At 43.5% G+C, this 22,344-nt stretch overlaps 1 protein-coding gene across 1 annotated transcript in view; it reads right to left on the bottom strand.

Annotated features, from left to right (window-relative positions):
* Positions 1 to 5,782: 5,782 nt before the first annotated feature.
* Positions 5,783 to 22,344, bottom strand: part of LOC144819488 (myb-related transcription factor, partner of profilin-like) — a 522,799-nt gene continuing 506,237 nt past the window's right edge. Inside the window, exon 4 of the transcript XR_013607400.1 lies at positions 5,783 to 5,867. The gene's annotated coding sequence lies outside the window, so the exon portion shown is untranslated. The remainder of the gene's footprint in view (positions 5,868 to 22,344) is intronic.

Genomic DNA, 22,344 nt, shown 5'->3' with positions numbered 1-22,344 from the left:
CTGTAAAAAAAATAATTTATTACTCTTCTCAAGCACCGTCGCAGTTCCGCTTCACTCAGTGTTAATCACTGCTCCCATGCTTCTACAGACCAGACGCTATGTCGTATTTCACTCCTTATCACGCTTTAATCTCCACAATAACAAACACTTCTCCGCCAGCCACCAGAGAACAGAGTGCAGATGCAGAGGCACTAAGTAGTGAAATACAACATACCCTCTGCTCTATGGAAGCAAGCGAGCGGTAATTCTGAAAGAAAACATTCACTTGTGCTTCAAAAAAGCATTTCAATTATATAAATAGTTTTTTGAAAACGTTCCAACTACTTTGATGCGACTATCTGTGTGTGCCTCCACAGCAAAGTTCCTCAGCCCAGACTGAAGGCAGACACAGACAGACACACACACAATAAGATAACACAGGGCAACGGAGACAGAAAACAGAAGGCAGATGAAGATGCAGTCAAACAGCAGGAGTGAGAGAGATATTTTTATACTCCGTTTGGTACCTCAATTTACGAACACATTTACTGCACAAATCTGTGTACAACCTCATGGTCAGAACTTTTCATTTTATTTTACTCGACCACCTCCCCCTCTCACCCCACCAGTACAAGCCACGGCCACAAACTACAATGTAATTTTGTCGTCTGTCAGAAAGTTTAAGAATTCATTAAGCATTACCACTTTTTCAAGACGGTATCACATGTAATATACCAACTTTTCATTTTATTTCACTCAACCACCTGCCCCTCTCACCCTACACCCACCAATGCAGGCCGCGTCCAGAAACCGCACTCTAATTTTGTCGTGTGACAGAAAGTTTACGAATTCATTAACCATTAACATTTTTTCACGACGTTATCACATGTAATTTACCATTTCTCTCTCTATCTGCATTATCTGTCTCTCTGCTAATATCATTTTTTCACTTCATAAACAACTTCTCTCGTTATATATAAAGGCTTCAAAATCACAGAAATAATTACTCTTTATATTAAACATATTTTATACTTCATATTTCACATTTAAATTAAAAATAGTTTTAGAAATACAACACATTATGACAGCCAAAAATGAGTTTAGTTTCAAACTATGAGGAAAATCAATCATTGTTTGTGAGTAAACCATATTTTACGGTACATGACAAAACAAACAGTTACAGACTTACCTTTACCAATGCTTTGTACGATGTACAACAGTGACAGTCACAAAATAGATATTCGTTTGACGGAAGTCTCAATTATGCTGCTATCACTGCAACCAAAATTCAATGGCACAGATATCCAGTCAATACAGACTCATATATGTCTCTTCAGCCAATCATATTTCCTCCCGCAAAATTTTGTATTCAAATTTACATTTCAGTTGGTTGTCCCTCACAATATTTTCAATGTCACATAAAAGTCACCCATCACCCACTGCCATCTCTGACTGTTTCCATGGTAACACCTCATTCTGCACCTGGCTGAAGGCACAGGTCAAAAGTTCATATCTCAACGTTCTACAGCAAACTAACAACACTGTTTTCCCTCCAGAAACACCTGCCTATCCACAGCTCTGTTACATGTCATTTTTTTCACACCCAATACTACTTTTTCTTTTACATAACATTAACATGCAACGTAGTCTTCAATCTTCACGTATTAGAATCAACCAATCATTTTTTGTTTTCCAACCACACCAAGCTTCATCCATTTTTTTATCCTGACTTTCAGCTTCTAACTGCCATTCCACTTCCAGAACCCATCGGAGTACGAGTGCATCTGCCTTGAAAATGAAGGTTTGGCTTTTAGGACACAGCTATATTCACTGGAGTGGAAAATATGCAGCAAGCAGACGAATTTCCAACCTTGATTTACCAAATGTGCAGATAACGTGGATTGGGCAAAGAGGATTAAGATGGCACATTGACTGGGGTAGGTCTGGAAATGCTTCTAAAAGACACCTTTCGACAATTGATGACACTTTTTCCTCGAACTGCCTTGGTATATTCCAATATATGCCAAAGACTGAAATGGAATTGGTCCAATCAACATTGTGCACAAATTGAGAAAGCAAGGAGACATGTTAATAAATCTGTTTCTGCTTTCCTCAGAGAATATAGCATGGGTTCTATTTACCACAACAACTTGCGTTACCACATGCAAAACATCTATAGGACAGATGGTGTTCATTTCACGGATGAGGAAAACAAATCTTCCTCTGCAACATCAGACTCTGCATCGGTACTTACTTATAAATGCAGAAAAAACTCAATTAACACAAGGGCTCTTTTCAGAGCCACCTTATATCAAAGCACTCAAACTTCTGATTTATCTCCATTTTCACACTCTTGTAAATAGGTGTGCGCTCGAGTGCGCGCACCCCGCAACTTAAAAAAAAAATATATATATATATATTTTCGCGTTTATGGGCCTTACTGCACACCCTGAGAGAACCTACGCAGCAAAACAATCTCTACCTTCTCCTCTTTCCATGTTCCAATGCTTTGAAATGACAATATATTTACTCACAGTGACAAAATGGCGGTCAACACTTCCTGATTTCCTTCGAATCGAACATTAACAGACGTCACGCAGCAAAAAAAATTCCGCTCGCGCGCAGCCGTTGAGTGCGCGCACCCTTGCGCGCTTATAGATATATAATTGACTTTAAGTTTAATTTTCTCAGCAACTACTGAACAGATTTACACCATTCCAAAAAAAGCGTAATCTGCGAGCCGGACTCTACAGTTCTGCCAAATTTCCTATAAATCCATTCAGCCGTTCGACCTGTAGCCGTGTCTAAACGTCGCATGGAAAATAACATGGAGAAAACACGTTTTGGGACCCCCCTTTTATCTCAGCCCCCACTTCACCAATCCCCCCCAAACTTTCAGGGAAGGAGCGCAGCGGACCGAGCCATCTTCTTCGAGAAATTCGCAAAGATTCATCCACCAGGGCCAAAGTTAATCCAAATAGAATGTTGAGGATTTCCTATGGAAACTAGGTCCTAACTATAACTACCTACTGGCGACCGCCAGTAGGTAATATATATATTTTTTTTAAACAGGCAACACAACATTCCAACATACTTAAAGCGCAAGACATGCCTTCTAAATGCCATATTCCCAGGCTTAAACACCATCAAAGGCAAGTTTGTTTTGGGATAGGTATTACCGCTTCACACCTGAATTTAAAGATGAAGGAGTAGAGACCTCTCGTCAGAGGCGTAAAACAGTCGTCAACCAGCTTACACATTTTGAGACTACGGAAGGGGTATATAGAGGGGCGGGTGGGGAGAAATTCTAAACTTGCCCATTCTATTTCCTCATATCCCACCCATTCCCCTCACAGTATCCACCGTCGTTTCAAAAGTCCCAGCTTTGCTGTGTCATACCGCCAGTGTTGGAGTTTCCAAGTTGAGGCAAACCCCATTTCCTCCGCTTCTGTCCTGTCAACATTCATTTGTCTGCGCGAAGACATACTAGAGGGCAGACCCGCAGAGGCAGGAAGGTTCTTCAGAGCAGTGGGCACCATCTTAGAATGGTGTCTATATTTTAAAAAAAGGCATGAAAAAGCGCCAAAATCATTATTTATCTGCCCAAGGTGGTAGGCAGTTGTCATTTTATAGGGACCAGTTCCACTAAAACTTCAAAGGGAAACTCCTCTTCTTTTTGGCTTCAGAGGTCTGGCTGTCCTCATTTATTTCTGTGAGAGTGAGCCTTCTTAGGCCAGGGGCAGTGTGAAAGGTGATTAGCACATCAACATTAGGACTCCACCCCTTCCTTTCACAGGAACAAGCCCAAGCACTGCCAAATGGCTCTATCATGTGGGGAGGCCATGGACACTGCATTTGGCCAGCAGAGTACTTAACTTGGTTTACTAGGGAGGATCAAGAGACTGGAATCTAATTACGAGCTGATCCAGAGAACTAAGACAAGTCCTCAAGTGCCAAAATTAGAGCAAATATAACAAAAGTGACAGTGGATTTATACTTTTTATCCTACAATAACAGTCATTTCTAGGCCTAAGGTATGCGAAACTGTACATTGGTGTAAATTTTACTGTAATGCATTGTTCACTAAGACACTAAGTACAAAAGAGTTACCCTTCTTAGCCAAAAGGGACAAGGTAAGTAAACCAATGAACAATATCTCTTTCGGGCTATGCTTAAACATCCATACAACCTCAGTGTATCAACTAGTAGTTATTTAGGGCTGCACTGAATAATTTACAATATTTAACTCTGTTTTGCCAACTATGACTGTCTCCTTAGTTTATTAAGAAATATTTGGTTATTTAAATTGTTCAAAAGGTTTACAATGTACAAATCGATAAATATTCAGTAAAAAGATTGCATGCTTTGAAAGAATGTGGCTGTCCTTTTAATATATACCAAATGTAATCTAAACATTGTACCAGATTTGCAAAATTTCAAAGACAAATTATCTGTTGTTTATAGTCACACTTTATACACCCTATATTTAAAAAGACGCAAAAAATATTAAAAACAATTTTCAATTCATAAAAAAGCTTTTTTCCTTAAAATTCTTTAGATGCGGTGTTTCTGCGGTTGTTGGAATCAATCCCCCGCCTTTATCAGGACAATTTTAAACATAAAAACCTGCATACAATAAAACAATATTAACTAAGGGAGATACAGCCTGATTCATGAAACGAAAATCGGCTCGCAAAGGGCCAGATTCTGAGAATTTGGCCCTTTGCAAGCGCAATTATTGCATTTGGGATTCATCATCCCAAATGCAATAATCGCTATTACAGAATTTGCTATTGTGCGAGGAATTGCATTTAAGGAATCTCTATTAGAGATTCCTTAAATGCAATTCATCAACCAAGTTTAAATTGCTAATTCGCAATTTCGGGCCGCTATTTACCGAGAGGTCAGACCTCTCGGTAAATAGCAAAAACTTAGAAAAATGCTTTTAAAAGCATTTTTCTAAGTTGCATGTTGCACACACACATGTCCTTTGGACATGTGTGTGCGCAACACCTGTTCCAATTTGCATTTAAGGGGTGCTACAGGGTGTCCTTTGGACACCCCTGGCACCCTTTAAATCGCTATCTTATTTGCGAGTAGCAAATTGCTACTCGCAAATAAGGAATACTCCCCATTCATTCCTATGGGCCTTTTGGCCCATAGGAATGAATGGGGAGTTATTCCTTATTTGCGAGTAGCAATTTGCTACTCGCAAATAAGGAATGTGAAGGAATCGCTATTTATTTAGCAATTCCTACATGAATACCGTTTTGCGAGTCTCTAATAGCGATTCCTTATGAATCTCTATTAGAGACTCGCAAAACGGTACCTTGATGAATCAGGCTGATAGAACCTAATAAGTTCACAATATGCATTTTTTTTAAACTATCAATAAATACATTTCATTAGTTAATTAAGTGCAGGCCATTGGCTACCAAAGTTTCCCATGTCCATTATTCTTCATGGGGTCACTGAAAATGTACATCAAATAAACATCAAACACCCATTTCAATCAGGCCACCCACATTGTTGAAATAACCCGAAAGACATTTTTGATGATTTACCAGAATCCTCATTGGGGTATCACATTCCAATTTTATAGTCTATACATGGTGACCCTAATCCAGCTAGATCTGTATTATTTAAGGAACTTTTTTCTCTGGTTTTCCTATCATATGAGGGCAGTAAAGGATCTGCTTTAACAATCAATCATAATAGGATAATATGTACCTTGATCATAAATCCATTATCCAGAGAATCATGAAGGGATGTGCGTGCGGTCACTTCCAATATATTTATCCGGCCCCCACATATGTGCCCACAGTCACGTTCACATCCTCATGTACATCAGCCAGAACCTCTTATAATAGCTGTCAGCAGGCAGAATCCTAAAAAGCAGACATTGCTGGTTAGCAGTATCTATCCTTTATAACAGAGTTTACCAATGAGTGGGACTCAGTTAGTGAGACTCACATTAAAAGTTAAAAGTCAGGTAGTTCAAAAGGAGAAAATACAGGAGGATTAAATGGATTTGACCCTTTTGCATCACTTCATCAATGATAGTAGTATTAACTGTGAACAATAAAACATTGAAAAATTCAGAAAAAGCAGCCCATGGCTGTATGCAGTAGCAGTTGAATGCAGAGAAATGTGCAGAGATCCTGGCCTATTTTACCTCTCAGCTTCTATCTCCTGTTGTATGAGGCTGAAGACAATGTGCAGTGGGCTGCTCATGAATGTTTGACCAGCTAACTACTGCTGAACAAACAGCCGCTGATCGTGCATAGAAAGGATTGGCCAACATTGAAGGGTTGGGTCCAAGGCCGCAAATAGTGTTACTTGGTCATCTGTTGAGTGTTTTTGAATCCTGGGAATACTGACATCAGTGATGTCCTCAATGATGTCTTTTAACATGTCATGAGCCATGACATATGTAAAATCATATGCAGTGCATGATGGGGTGCAAGTTATAGTCTACCATCAGTGGCAAATTTCACCATTTTGTTTGTCACCCTAATAAAAGTACAAAAATAATAATACTTATTATAATAATACTATTATTCATAATGCACACAGGCATTTTAGAATGGATATTTACATCGTGTTCATCCATTATTCCTTGAGGCTCCCTTTCTTCCACAATTCATTTTGGATAGTCAAAGTGCTAATATTTAAATGTTTTTCCAGGCAGCTCATGCTTAGAGTCTTGCCTGCAAATTCACTTCCTTTGTGGCACATCTGCAAATAATTATTACTATTCAGCTTGGCTGATTTATACATTTAACCTTTCAAATTCTCTCTAGATATTTGCCATTCTTGTATTTATTTGATCTATTCTTCCCTTTTGCCTTTTGTTGGGCGAGCCACACTTTTGTTTCTAAATCTTGTATTGTCTCGTTCTTCTTGGTAATTCATAGGTAGTTCTTTTACTGCATAAAACCACGTAATGCCTTAAATTCGCCCCAGGCTACTGCTACCTCTGCGGTCACCGAGTTGCTATCAAAAAAACTCTTTTATAAACACTGTTATATCATTGATCCATATCTTATCTTCCAGCATTAGTGTTTTAAAAATCCATCTTTTAGTTTGTTTGGGCTTGGGTGGTATCATGTTATTTTTTCAACAGCAGTGTGATGACAGGATCCTTCAAGAACAATTGATTGGTTGCTACTCTGCAAAGATTCTGAGAGGAGAAATATATCTAGCTGTGTGGCCTTTTTATATTCAAAAAGATAAGCATGTATATTTATTTTTGTCTGGATGTTTCCTTTTCCAATGGCATAAAGATTCAGATCTCTTGGAAATCTAGCACATATTTGTGCTGTTACTCTTACTCTGTCCACTATTTGAGTTGCAGGAGTTGAAATATGGGATCTGAAAAAAAGGTAAACTCCCGACTATTATTTTTTAGCCTTTCAGTGGGGCGAGGGCAAAGAGTATATTTTCATTGAATGAGGAATCATCTTCAATAAGTGTATAAACACTAATGACTTTTAAGCGTTTGGACTCTACAGAACAGACTACCTACAACCACCTATCTCCGAGTTGGTCCCACAATCATGGATTTTTATGTCCCTTTTTTGTAAGGAACATTGCACCCCTCTCTGTGCACAGTTATGGGGGAGCTAAAGAAGCAGGTTTATCAAACTTTCATGCAGCTCAGCAAGTCACCTTGCTGCACTGCGCTAAGGGAAAGGAGAGGAATGTGCCATATTTAACGTTATACGGGTCATCCCTGTCCTTTACTTGTGCTGTTGCATAAACTGTTACCGAGCCCTAATGCAGGCACCTTTACGTCATGGTGCAAAGGTGCCTGTGTTGCATACAGGATTGTTTTTGGCCAGGAATGGGCACCCTTAGGGAGAGGAAAATACAAGGAGAGATAAAAATGTTTCTCCTGATTATGCCTAACTTGGGGAGGCGCAGAATTTTGATGCATTCCCAGGTCTATCAGTAGTGGTAAACCTGGAAATGCGCCAAAATCCATAGGTGGATGCGTAGGAACAGCAACCCTCACCCATTGAACGCCTCCCTGGGGAAGAGTAAATGCGATGCAGTATTTGTGCTGTGTTAATTTATATTTATCAAGCCACACAGGGTGACACAAGGTGGCATTGCGTGGCTTGATAAATCCTACATAGTAGATGCATCGTCCTTGGGCCCCATTGCATTTCACAAGGATATTGCAACTGCATGATAAATAGGCCCCCCAAAAATCTATATTGGGGCCCGATATCCAGCATAACAAAATCTATAATGCTTTTGTTGAGATATGTGTTTTTTTTTACTAAGCTTACATCTAGATTAATCATTAAAACCAACAATTCCATACGTTTTGTGGAATAATTCTGTCCACGTGTAATAAATGAAAACACTGTATTGCCACCATTCCTTCTTGAATACAATTATAGTGCATTGTCTCTCAGAATTATAGTTCTACCAGCTTAAATATAATCCTTGTTATTTTACGCTGGATCTTACTGAAATAAAGTGCATAGGCATAAGTAAAATTCTTGTATACAGTTTGAAGAATAAAAAAAGATGCTTTAATCAGGGGATGTGTGGGAAGAAATTTACATTTATTACTATTCACTATAATTTGCCTCTCCGAGGAACTGCTTTTTCATAAAATAGTAATTCTTTATCATGAAAAAAGTACCAATATTGCAATTAAAGTGTTTCTGTTATCTGTTAAGGGGAGAAATATGTGTGCTTCTAAACTTGCATTGCCCAAATTTTAATGTGACATTCTTTGCATCAACTCTTTATCATCGTGTTGTGCGCATTTGTGTGGATTGGTGGATCGGTAGACAGGACACATCAATATACACTTTTCATTAATACCTTAGCCTAAAAGAAATGTTGTTATGGGCTATGTTTTGCTGTACTTTCACTGTTCACCTATTGGTTATGTTATGCTGTTCTTCTATTTCCACCTTCTCCTGGTGCTGGCTCAGCACCTCTGTATTCCATGTGTCATCTATGACAACACAATGGTTTGTTCTTTCCAGCTACGCCGTTGGCAGTTGGATTTGAGCTGCTACATGGGCTGCTGTCTGTTGTCTACCTTCCGGAATTAATGCAATTTAAAGGACTCCTGGCTCTCTACTGTTTTATGTCTGCAAGTAGTAATCACCAATGCACGCAGGTATGACTGTTCGTTGTCCTGGCCAAACCAGGACTCTTTTATTGACCAAACAAATCCCACCCCAAATTAACCAATTAGCCCAACACCCTTTATTAACAACAGCTGTGACAGCGCAATCCCTTTTGCCACCATTCTCATTCAGGTAAGCGCCATGACCACATCACATTCCTCCCCAATTCACAATCAAAGCAAAATTAAATTATTAACTTACATAAGTGACATAATCTCTTAAACGTGTGGAACGAGCAGGACAACTCCTCAATTGATAGCGACCCGTGCCCCTCGGTTGGTGTTCAGGGCCTAACAGCAGGTCACGAGTGGGGGACACAGGGATTATATCATTTTGCCCAAATCCCACATCCACCCCTACCGGGACCAAAGGAGGAAGACATGTTGGAACAACATCCAGGGAGACACGCTGGTATAACATCCCCAAAATCTGATGACACTGAACCCGCATCAAAAGGCAAAATGTGACTCCTGTCCTGAACGTCATTACCACTCTCATAAAACATTTTAAAAAAAGAAACATTCCTTGAGATGGTTACCCCACCCCTCACTACCGTAATCTTAGTGCCATGAACAGATTTCACAACCCAAGGCTCAGGCTCAAATGGCAAACTAAACTTCCCTTTCCGATGCCTATTTCTCATCATTACTACATCACCAACAGCAAATGTCTGGGCCTTCGCCCCTCGGCTCAGTGCCACTTTGTCGGTCTTCACCTGCCGTTTTCTTAGCTCTCCTGCCACGACAGCCTTACTGGCCGGATGAGACTCCAACACTGGCATGAAATCACCCATAGGACGATTCATACACAAGGACATGGGACTGACTTTAGTAGTGGAATAGGGGGTCAGCCGGTACTCCTTCAGAAACAGAAAGATAGCACAATCCAAGTCCTGACGATCTGTAACAGCAATCCTAAGGGTTTTATTCAGGGTCCGCATAAACCGTTCTACCTCCCCATTGGCTTGAGGCCATAAAGGAGTCACCTTACGATGGAAAACACCCCTTGACTGTAAATAAGAGGAAAACTCATGACTGGAAAAGGGGGGTCCTTTGTCAGTACGTAATTCAGAAATTAAACCATGTCTGGCCATAATTTTATCGAACAAAGGAATTGTACGACTTGCTGTGGTAGTGTCCACAATCTCCACTTCGGGATACTTGGAAAAGTCATCGATCACCACCAACATGCGACGACCATCAGGTAAACATCCGAAGTCAGCACTAGCCCTCTGCCAAGGAAACGAAGGAACCTCTTCAGTGATGATAGGAGCGGGAGCATCTCCCCCCCAGCAGCCTGACAAAGAGCACAACTCAAAACAGTGTTCTCCACCAGAGAGTCCAAACCAGGAAACCATAACTTGGATCTCAAACAAGACTTCGTCTTCACCACCCCCTGATGGACCACATGAGCCAGATCCACCACCCGCTGTTGCAAACTTGCTGGAATCACCAACCTCGATCCCCTCAGCAAGCATCCCTCCGGGAAACAGGTCAATTCACTCCGAACCTGAAACAACGCTGCTAAAGTAGATCGGCCATCATCAGTACGGCACTTGGCGGCACTTAGAACTCCGTTCCACTTTCCAGTCCCAATGGCAGCCAGGCATAACTGAAGACACCCGTCATGAACAGTGGAATCCACAATTTCCTCCAGAGAAATTGGGAGAGGCCGAGACCGCTCGACCACCATCTGTACATATTCCTCGGTCTCCTCAGCATCATTTACCGCCAGAACAGAGGCAGGTCGAAAATGCCGGGACAAATAATCAGCTGGACTCAATGCCCCAGGACGGAAAACCACTGTCAGACAATAATCCTGCCGCCGCAGAATCCACTTCTCAATCCGCGGTGGTGGTTTTGAAGAAGAACCCATAAATAGAGGAATGAGTGGCTTATGGTTCGTGTACACTACAAAAGGCTGACCATATAAGTTCAGATGGAAATGACGACATCCCCAATGCACTGCAATGGCCTCCTTTTCTATGTGAGAGTATCGCTGTTCAGTAGCAGTCAAAGCATGACTGGCATATGCTACAGGAGCCAATTCACCATTTGTTTGACGCTGGGACAACACTGCCCCCAGTCCACCGGGACTTGCATCCACAGCAAGTTCCGAGTCCAATGCCGGATTGAAGTAAGCCAAGGTGGTATCTGCAGACAATGCCCTCTTTGTAGCTTGAAACGCCAATTCCTGCTCAAAACCCCAATCCCATGGAACATTGGATTTTGTAAGCTCTCGTAAAGGGGCTGTTAAAGTAGACAATCCGGGGATAAAGCATCGACAGTAATTCACCATGCCCATGAAACTTCTCACCCGGACACATTGACAGGAGCAGGGGCAGTCTGTATATCACACACTTTCAAAGGATCAGGAGACACACCATTTTGAGAAAAATTATAACCAAAGAATGAAATGTCAGTTGTCAGGATGAAGGACGGCGGAATCGCGGATTCCGAAAACTGTCACTTCTATTTCCAACTTTCCAGTACTACCTCCTTTACAGGCCTGTTAGTATATCGCCCCCCAGGCCACTCCGGTCATTTCACCAGCTCCCTCCTAGAAACGGTTACCGTTCTAGCCTTCTCCGCGCCTAACTTCACCATTCTAGGTGATCTGAATTTCCACTTCAATGAACCCTCTGACAAAGTAGCCTGTGACTTGCTACTTGATCTATTATCCTATGAGATTTATCTCAGGAACGTAGGAGCCACGCACAACAAAGGTCACCTTCTAGATCCGATACTCTCCAATATCGGGTCACTTCAAACCAGTCCCCCGTCTCCCCTCCCCTGGACAGATCATTTTATCCTGACTTTTACGTGGCAGGTTGAGTGCAAAACTGCTCATACACCCAGTACCACCACTTACGACAGAATGTGGTCGAAACTTTCAGTGGAAAAATTGACTGATATTCTAGATTGCTCCCTCCCACCCCCCGCTTTGGACCCTGTTGTGGCCGATACTAACTTCAAAAACTGGCTCTCTAACTCACTGGACTTAGTCGTACCCAAAAAAGTCCTGAGAAAAAAGCAGGCCAGAACTGGCTCCGCCCCCTGGTACACTCCTGAGGTCAGAAACCTTAGGCAAGGCTGTAAGAGGCTTGAGCGCATCTGGAGAAGAAACTGGGACACGGCCAACAAAAACACCTATCGCGACTCGATCAGAGCATACAAAGTCGCCCTCAGAAATGCCAAAACTACATTTTATGATCACAGAATCAAGAATGCCTCTAACTCAACAAGAGAGACCTACATGATTATGAAAGAACTCCTGAAGATCCCTGACCCCCCGTTACCCCAAGATCCCTCAGGCGCTAAATGCAACGAACTTGCCACTCACTTCGATCAGAAAATCAAAAATATCATTTCCACCCTACCCCAAATGGAGAGCCTCTCACACTATGAGATCCCGCCCCCGGACTTAACCCCTCAGTTGAACACCTTTAATTTAATCTCTGAGGAGGATTTCCTCAAAATCTTACCCAGCATTAAGAGTGGTTCCCCTAGTGACCCTGCCCCGATGCGTTTCTTAAAACAGATAGCTGCCACCATTTCCACCCAGGCAACCAAGCTCATCAACCTCTCTCTTTCTCAGGGCATTGTACCTCCCAGTTGGAAAGGGGCCATTGTCAAGGCCCTTCTTAAAAAACCTCACCTTGACCCTTTAGAGCTTGCCAATTTCAGACCGATCTCTCTTCTCCCAGGGATTAGTAAGATCAAAGAAAAAGTGGTGAATTACCAACTCTCCCACTTTTTGGAGTCCAATGATCGGCTGCGCGATTCCCAAACTGGATTCCGCCCAGGCCAAGGCACTGACACCGCTCTCCTCACTGTCATCGAGGAGGCCAGGCGCATTCTAGATGCAGGAGGATCAGTGGCAGTGATCCTCCTGGAACTGAGTGCGGCCTTCGATACGGTGAATCACCGTATCTTGATCCACCGCCTGGCCGAAGTCGGAATACGAGGGTCTGCTCTGACCTGGCTATCGTCCTTTCTTTCGAATCGCACCTTCCAAGTCTGGGAAGGCAATTCACAATCTGCATTAATTCCCCTCCAGTGTGGTGTGCCGCAGGGCTCATCTTTGAGCCCCACAGTGTTTAATGTGTATATGGCCCCCCTGGAGGAGGTGGTCGCCCCCTTCGGGATCAAAATAATAAGCTATGCCGATGATACCCAACTGGTCGTCTCACTTTCACAGCTTGGTCAATGCTCCGACAATCTCCATCTTTGCTTGACTAAGATCCATGCCTGGATGTGTGACTCCGCACTCAAGCTTAACGGAGAAAAAACTGAAATCATGATGTTAGGCCACAAGTCGGCCGTTCTGCCCCCTTCCATCTGGCCGACTTGTTTAGGGGTCCCACCCACCCCGAGAAAGGAAATCAAAAGTCTGGGGGTTTGGCTTGAGTAGGACCTTTCGCTTAAGACTCATGCGAAAAAGACAGCAGGTACCTGCTTCGGCCTACTCCGTTCCGCCCGCAAAATCCTTCCCCTCCTCCCGCAACATTCTAGGAGGCTTTTGATACAAGGTCTAGTTCATTCTAGACTAGACTTCAGCAATGCAATCTTCCTGGGAGCCCCGGAAGCTACAATTAACAACCTTCAACAAACCCAAAATGCCGCTGCCAGGCTTCTAATGGGTATCCCCCTTAGGTCATCAGCTAAACCTGCTCTCAAAGCACTTCATTGGCTCCCCGTACGAGAGAGGATTATTTTCAAGTCCCTATGCATTGCCCACAAAATCCTCCAAGGTAAAGGACCCCCGATTATGAGAAATCTGGTCACTGCCTATAAACCCAACAGACCCCTGCGTTCTGACAATGGGTTCCTGGCCATGGTGCCTAGAATTAAGAAAACTCGCACCGGAGGCCGCCGCTTTTCGGTCAACGCGGCCTCCCACTGGAATTCTCTCTCATTGCAACTTCGCGCGGAACCCGGTCTCCTCCGCTTTCGGAAATCTTTGAAAACTCTCCTCTTTCCCAAATGATTCCCCCCCTTCCTCTCCACGCCCCCCCTTCTGAGTCTCACTATATCTTAGCGCTGGGATGCCTCATGGTAACCATGTGCTTTACAAAAACGCCATACAATACAATACATACAATACACAAATTCACATTTCTCTGTGTGTAAAGTTAAACCATGATCCAGCAAACGTTGGAATACGCCTTTCAGACGACTATGATGTCCATATAACGTGGGAGAATGAACCAAAATGTCATCGCTGACATTAATTACTCCTTCCAGTCCTGCCAGCACTCCCCGAATAGTGTCCTGAAATTCTTCGGCAGCACTAGAAATGCCAAAACTCAATCGTTTATAGCGCCTGAACCCAACGTGTGTGGAAAAAGTGGTGATTCCCCCGGGAAGTAGGGTCAAGCATCAACTGATGATATCCAGCACGGAGATCCATTTTAGAGAACCACCTGGACCCACTGACTTCCACCACAATATCATCAACCGTGGGAGTAAGATGACGCTCCCCTTTAATTGCCAGGTTGGGTAATCGCATATCCACACAGATTCTGACCTCTCCAGGCTGTTTAGGTTTGCGGGCAACTACAATTGGGGATACCCACGGAGTCGGACCCTCCGCTTTCTCAATAATGCCAGCTTCTTCCAATTTTATCAACTCCGCCTCCACCTTCGGCCGAAGATGGAAAGCCACACGCCAATGACGTAGTGCCACTGGTCGAACAGATTCATCAATATGCAATTTGATCATCCGATCTTTCAGACAACCTATGCCTTCAAACAGTTGCGAGTACTGACTTAACAAGTCATCCATAGTCCATTGATGGATAGCCAGTGCAAAAACCATCAGATGTAGGCTCTCAGTGGTCTGAGAGCTCAATAGCATTCTGTGACCCTCCTTGGGGACATATATAGCTGTTTTCACGGATTGGGTGCCATGAGAAATCACCGTCGAGAATACCCCAGCTAATACAAGAGGTTCACTGGCTCAAAAAGCAAACACTTTAACAGATGTATCACTCAGCACTGGTAAGCTTGGCAGTCTCTTCATCATGGATTCAGCCATCACATTAATGGATGCACCAGTGTCAATCAGAGCCGGCACTAAATGACCCTCCACCTTAACATCACATTTGAGCAAACCCCTCCGTACTGCACCCCCAGGCTGTAGAGCATGCAACACATGGACGACCTCTTCATCATCATCCATATCTTCCAGCTCTGGAAGAGCAGCATACACCTGGGCGGATGGCGCAGGAATAGACACCCGGATAGGAGCTGAACGACACACTTTCGCAAAATGGTTCACTTTATTACAGTTGGAACACCGCTTCCCAATCGCCGGGCAGGTCCCATTATGAGGAAATGAGCCCCCACACCCATAGCATGTCCGACGTCTGTCCACCTTACGGGGCAGCATTTTCTGTTTCTCTGACCCGTGAACCATCATAGCATTTACTGGTTCCGTCTTTACCGACTGTTGGAGAGCAGCATCCATGTGGGCCGCCCTAACCCTTGAAAGTTCTTTCGACCGACCACGGGTCAACTTATCCGCCATCGGCATGTTAGGCACCTGTAGTATTGCCTCACGTAGCTTGCTGGAATAACAACCCTGTATAAATTGGGCCCGTATCTCATCTGCCGCATCGGGCACCCTACAAGTGGTGGCCAATACCCGCAATCAGGCAAAGAAAACATCCACTGACTCATTGGGCAACTGCCTTGCCTGACGTAGCAGAAACCTCTCATAATCCGGATTTGCCAGAGGTTCAAAATGCGCAGACAGGGCCTGTTTCAGAGTGTCATAAGTATGGGGCGTCTCTTCCACCACCGACCGCCCCAGCCGATAAATCGCTGCCCCACCAAGATGTAATAGCCTGGGACGCTTCCTCTCCATATCCAGATCAATGGCCTCAAAGTAGGTCTCCAAGCGATCCACCCACTCTTTCCAACAAGCAGCCTGCACAGAAGGGGGGCCATCCAGCAATAAATGTTCCACCGGGGGAACTGTGGACATGATTGTGCCCTTCTGGACGAATTAATAAGAGTGCCCAAAGTTCAGAAAGAATGCCCGCACCAGCCGGGCACTCCAGCCACAAATGACTCACAACACTGTCCCAGGGCCAGTGAATCCCCACCAAGGGATTTCGCCAGGTCAAAAGCCTCCGTGCTGTCAGAATGAAGATAGCCGGACAGATCTCCAAGACCTGCCCGAACAGTGAAAGCCTCCGTGTCTGCAAGGCTCACTCGGCGATCCCACAGCAGGTAGCAAGAAGCTGACAGCCTCCGCGCCGGCAAGAGCCGTGAGCCAACCGGCCAACTAGCACACGCACTGCAACGGCTCCGAACACTCCCCCAAGCACCGTCGGGGCAGGCGAGGAAAATGAACCACTTCTCGCCGTCCACGGAGCAAGAAACCACTGGATTTAAATGAACAGCGCCCACACCGCCGATCATTGACACAGGAATCGCATCGGAGAAACACCGCAAATCCACTGCTGCACCAGTAGAAAGGCGGGAGAACAGCCTCACAAAACTCCATCTGCAAGTAGTAATCACCAATACACGCAGGTATGCCGAACCAGGACTCTTTTATTGACCAAACAAATCCCACCCCCAATTAACCAATTAGCCCAACACCCTTTATTAACAACAGCTGTGATGGCGCAATCCCTTTTGCCACCATTCTCATTCAGGTAAGCGCCATGACCACATCACATACTCTACATCTTATCACTGGCAACAAGTTGTACCTGCGAGGGGACAGGTATTTGAAGACTATTAGCTTCCCCACAGACCCATGAGGACTGCAGCAATTATACGACAATGACACAGCCTACTATTTCATATCTCCTTGGACTAATTGAAATTCAAGTACTTTAAACTCTTTGTATGTGTTGGGATTGGCAAAGACGTCCTTCAATCGACTTTTTGCTGAACGGTAGCTTTTTAAAGTCAAGTCTCGATCTAGCCTGCACGCGCCATGTGCAGCGAGCAACAAGAAGACTTGTGACGTTTCTTACCTGTTGGATTCTTCTTGGTGTCTCCTTCGTTGAGGAGTTTCCCTGCCTACGGAACACACACGCAAGACCAAGCACCTGTTTCCATACTTCGGTTCTTCTGGCTGTGACTTCAAGTGTCCAAGCTCTGCTTTTCGGATGTCCTGAGGTGCTTTTGGTGTCTTCGTCTCCAGCGTTGTTTTCGTCATGCTGGGCATGCGCGGTGATGCACACATCTTTCCAACCATGTTGGAGCATGCGCAGTGATGCACACACCTTTTTCAACCGTTTTGGAGCATGAGCAGTGATGTGCACACCTTTTCCAATTATCTTGTGTCAATTTCGGTCATGCTGGGCATGCGCTGTGATGCGCACACCATTTTTGCATTTTTTTTTTATTTGGAGCACATCTGTTATTCTGGGCATGCACGGTGATACTCACACCCTTTTAGTAACCTCTGGAATTTGAACTGCGCACATCATTTCGATGATTCAGTGCACGCCATTCTAATATCTTTGGATATTGCATTGGGAGTATTTTGTTTCATGTTCTGCCAACACCTTAAGGTACTTTTCCATTTATTGTTGCAGCGCAGTGATGCGCACACTCTGTAGTACTTCATGCTCTCTACTTTTTAACCTGCATTCTTTTGTTCTTATTTTTAAGTGCTGGTGACCATTTTTGCTTCATTATGGCTTTGTCTTGCATGTCTCAACCTCCCCAATTTCTTCCAGACGAAGGTGATCTAATTTTACCTTGGAATACATGGAAACCATTGTTTGATTCTTATTTGCTAGCCATTGGGGGTGAAAATGTTCTGCTTTAAGGAAACTAGTTGTGTTGTTACATAATTTGGGGATCGAGGGGAGACATGTGTACGACAGTTTAGCTGAAATTGTGTTGGGGCTAGTTAAGGGGTACCTGACAATGTCTTTGACATGTCTGTCATGATGCTTGAGAAACATTTTGAATATAAAATCAACGTGGTTTTGGAACGCCACAAGTTTTTCACTAGAGTCCAGGGTAAACAGGAGAAGATTTGTAGTTACGTAGCGACTTTAAAAACATTGGCATGTACTTGTGAATTGGAACAGCTTACTGATTCACTGGTAAGGGATCAGATTGTCAGATGTACGAATGATGTCAAGGTCCATCAGAAACTTCTTGCCAAAAATCCTGACCTTAAAGAGACCTAAGCCATTGTGGAGGGTATGGAGAACACCAACATGTGAGTGCGTGAAATGAGGGTGGATTAAGGTAGTGATGTTTCCCTGGAGGAGAAGGTGGTTCACGAGGTCAAGAAAGAGGGTGCCAAAGAGAATGGATATATAAAAAGTGTTCATGGTGAGGTGGATAAAAAGTTTCCCGATCCTCAGCATGTGGGTTCCAGAAACAGCAAGTCTAGCTTTATGTGTTTTAGATGTGGGAGTGAAAGCCATTTGTCTAACAGCCCCATCTGTTTTGCAAGGTCTGTCACGTGCAATAGGTGTGGCAAAAAGGGGCATTATGCCTGTGTGTGTTGTGGCGCTAAAGGTCAAGTCGTGCATTGTGTGGAAGAAGAGGTATATGTTGCGAGTCAGAGAAGAGTGTTGTGGATGGAGACAAGTTGGAGATGCCTGAGTGTGAGGTTTTGATTGATGGCAAATAGTTCTCAATTTTGGCTGACTCTGGGTCACCTTATAGTATAGTTGGTGATGGAAATTGGGAAGTGGTTGTAAAGAAGAGCAATCCAAGTGGAATAATTAAAGTAGTCTTTATTATAAGACACGCAGATACAGCTTATCCTTCCAGCTTCTCCCTTCAACTGACTCCCAGCCCACCGTTCTGGAATCCTGCTGTAGAGCATCATCCAGTTACCATGAAACCAGATAGATGCACTTCACCCAGGATACCACATCTTCCCTCTTTACAACAGACAACAAATGCATGAGAATATAGGTTGATGGAAAATGAGGAATAAATGTATAAATGTTGAAATGTACACGTCGAAATGTACACACATCTTCCCTCCTTGGATCAACCATCAATAAATAAAAATAAAATAAAGCAAAATATGCACTAAAAACTGTAACACTATAATGCTAAAAATAATGATGAAAAATATACTATTAATCTAAGAACCAGGTAGTACTAATGGTTGTTCTGACTGTTCTGATGTGTAGGTTAAGGAACATTACTATTGACATTCCATTTTATTTCACACTCCATGACATGGTCCCACAACAAGTCCATGGTTGGTGAACAATCACTTTAACTCTTAACAATAGAAAAGATTCCTATGCAATTTTACAATTCTGCTATGGTGCCAATTTTGTTGTTGCTTAACCCCTTCACTGCGGCGGCTATTCCGCCGCAGTGCTAAGGGGGCGGGCGGCCATACGGCGCTCCCGTGCTCGTGAAGGAACCGCTCCGTCACGAGCCTCGGGCGCGCTGTGCTTGTGATGGAACGGTTCCGTCACGGCCCCGCCCGCCCAATAGAACGCTCAGGGCAGGCGCGGAATTCGCGCCGCACAGGCGCGGCGAGCGGGCCGTGACGGAACCGTTCCATCACAAGCACAGCACACCCGAGGCTTGTGACAGAACGGTTCAGTCACAAGCATGCAAGGGGTTAATTTAGCAGATAGAATACAATTCCAACACTAGCATGGGATCAGAACATGTGCTTTTACCTTCCTTGACTTCCGTGCCAAGTTTGATCTTTACTCACTCACCAACTTGAAGTTCGGCATCTTAGTAGAGTGTTTCTTTCCAAAATCATTAATGTACAATTCGTGAATCTTCCGTAGCTTGGAGCGCACTAAGGCAGGGGATAGCTCATCTTTAATTTCCCAGAATGGCTTTAACTGTTCTTGTAGATCAGATTTATTGGGCCAAGCCTTGGTAACATGTGTGGAAACACTATCTAAGATTTTGTATTTAGTACGTTTCTTCTCCCATCCCTTTTTAGAAATAGCACTTAACCTTTGTTCATTGTCCTAATGTATGATGGCTACGTCATAACTATCATACATACACAAAGTCATAACTTGGATGTTATTTTTTGCATTTAGAATAATGCCTAAGGCGGCTTGCTCGACCCAACCCAAGACTGAGGGACCAACCACGGTTTCCCAATACACTTCCTGGAAACAAATGTGGGATCACACTGCTTCACCTCCCAGCAGGTTCGCCCCTAGGCATCATGGTAAATGCAGTTCGCCAAGTGTGTGTACTTGCAAAGTCTCTCGAGTGTTTCACCAGGTAGGTGCAGATTAGTGCTGGCCATCTCTAGACATGTGTATCTGGATTGTTATTCATCATCAGTAGAGATTAGGCAATTCAAACGTATGGGGTTGCTCCGCAGGCTGCCAAAGTATTCTCGGGTCGCAGTACCTCTCCAGGCCGCAGGTGCCTCTCCACAAGCTTGTCAGCTCAAATGGCTCGAGGGAGCCTTTTAAAAAGGAAACAAATGTGGGATCACGCTGCTTCACCTCCCAGCAGGAGTAGAAGTAGAGTTTCCCAATACACTTCCTGCCTTAAAATTCAAAAATTACCTCTATGAACTCAACCATTGGACTCTTTTCTCCGGTAAAGGTAACAGGTTGAATATGTGGAGGTAGCAACTCCTTTTTTAAAGTATCAACAAATAGCTCATTCCAAACCTCACGTTTAATGATTGTGTAGGGTGAGCCTGAATCGGGTACAATATCAAGCTGAACTCCCCCTATAACAATGTCACAAGTAGGCTTCTTCTTTGATTTAGGATTTACATTCGTGTCACAATAATCAAGGATGCAAAGGATGCTATCATCACTGGAAGAATCAGAGTTATCAACGTTAGTCTCATTAGATTCTTCAATACATTTAACAGACTTTTCCTCATTGTTAGAATTAAACTTACAAGCCTTGGTAAAATGGCCAACCTTATTGCAATAATTGCATTTAGATTTTAAGGCTGGACACTTTGGGTCGTTCGCATAGTGCCCACTGTAACCACATCTATAACAGATAGGAATTTTCTCAGTCATATTTTTAGAGGACACACCAGAATTTTAGCACTGTCCTTAAGAGCAACCTTAGCACACCTCTTCGACATTTCTGCCTTTCTTATTATAGCAAAGATCTTATTAAGGGGGTAGTCTCCGCAAGTCCATAACTTTTCTTGGAAAGATTTGTTATTAGATTGCATAACTAATTGATCTCTAATAAAACTATCGTGGAGTGTGCCAAATTCACGATTAATGGCCAATTTTTTTAATGAAGAGACATAATCTTCCACAGACTCAGACTTGCCCTGCTTCCTTTAAAAAAATTAATATCTGCTTAGTCCTACGCAAACCGGTGGGTGGTACTGAGTGTCTAAATCCTCAATAGCGTCTAGGAATACATTGGCACTATCAGCAGGTCTCACTTTTTTCCATTTGGTTGAACATCCTATTCCCTTCAGGTCCCAGACTATAAAGAAGCATTTTCTTCTTTCTAGATTGTGAAAACACATCATCCTGTTCCTCTTTCAAGGCCTCAATGGAATTTAAAAAATAAACTTTCCATTCCGACCATTTTATAAGAGGTTCGCCAGGACAAGGCAAAAAAGGGACAGGAGTATTTAACCCTCCTTGTGAAGCCATGTAAGCACAAATAAACGTAAGATACAGTGTATCAACAATAGAATAATTAAGTTAAAATTGTAGTAATATAATAGATGTTATGTAGTAAAGTACCATAATGTCTTAGAATGGAAGTAATAAGGCGTGAACCACACCGTAAAAATAGTTAATAAACAGGATGTGCAGAATTGTCCAGTGTGCATATCACCGTGAAGAACAAGGAATTCTACATGAAGGTAAGATGTGCAAAATTTTAAGGTGTGCATACCACCGATTGATAGTGTCAGGACCTCGGAGCCTCAAGGACATAACATTTCAGCGCTAGCAGGGAAGCGGCTGCTATCCCTGCTAAAATACAAACCCGTTTGCAATCATTGGAGACTCTGCGTTCGATCGCGGAATTCCAAGATGGCCGCTTAACTCAATAGTGAGTTAGCGGTCTAGTTCCTAAAGGTTTCCCCAGGTGTCGAGAGGTGAGGTGAGGCACGCAAAGTCAACCAACGGCGCACTTCACCTGAAGTCTTCCCGGTGTCGAGTAGCGTTCCCGAGGGCTGCGTTAAGGAGTCATTTGAAGTCTTGTTTTGGCGCTGTAGCAAAGCGCAAATTCACGAACTTGATGACTGAGAATAAAAGAAATAAAGAATAATC

Source organism: Lissotriton helveticus, chromosome 2_1 (assembly GCF_964261635.1).
Source record: "Lissotriton helveticus chromosome 2_1, aLisHel1.1, whole genome shotgun sequence".
NCBI classification, from domain to species: Eukaryota; Metazoa; Chordata; class Amphibia; order Caudata; family Salamandridae; genus Lissotriton; species Lissotriton helveticus.
The sequence above is the reverse complement of the archived record's forward strand: the minus strand, read 5'-3'. Positions and strand labels throughout refer to the sequence as shown.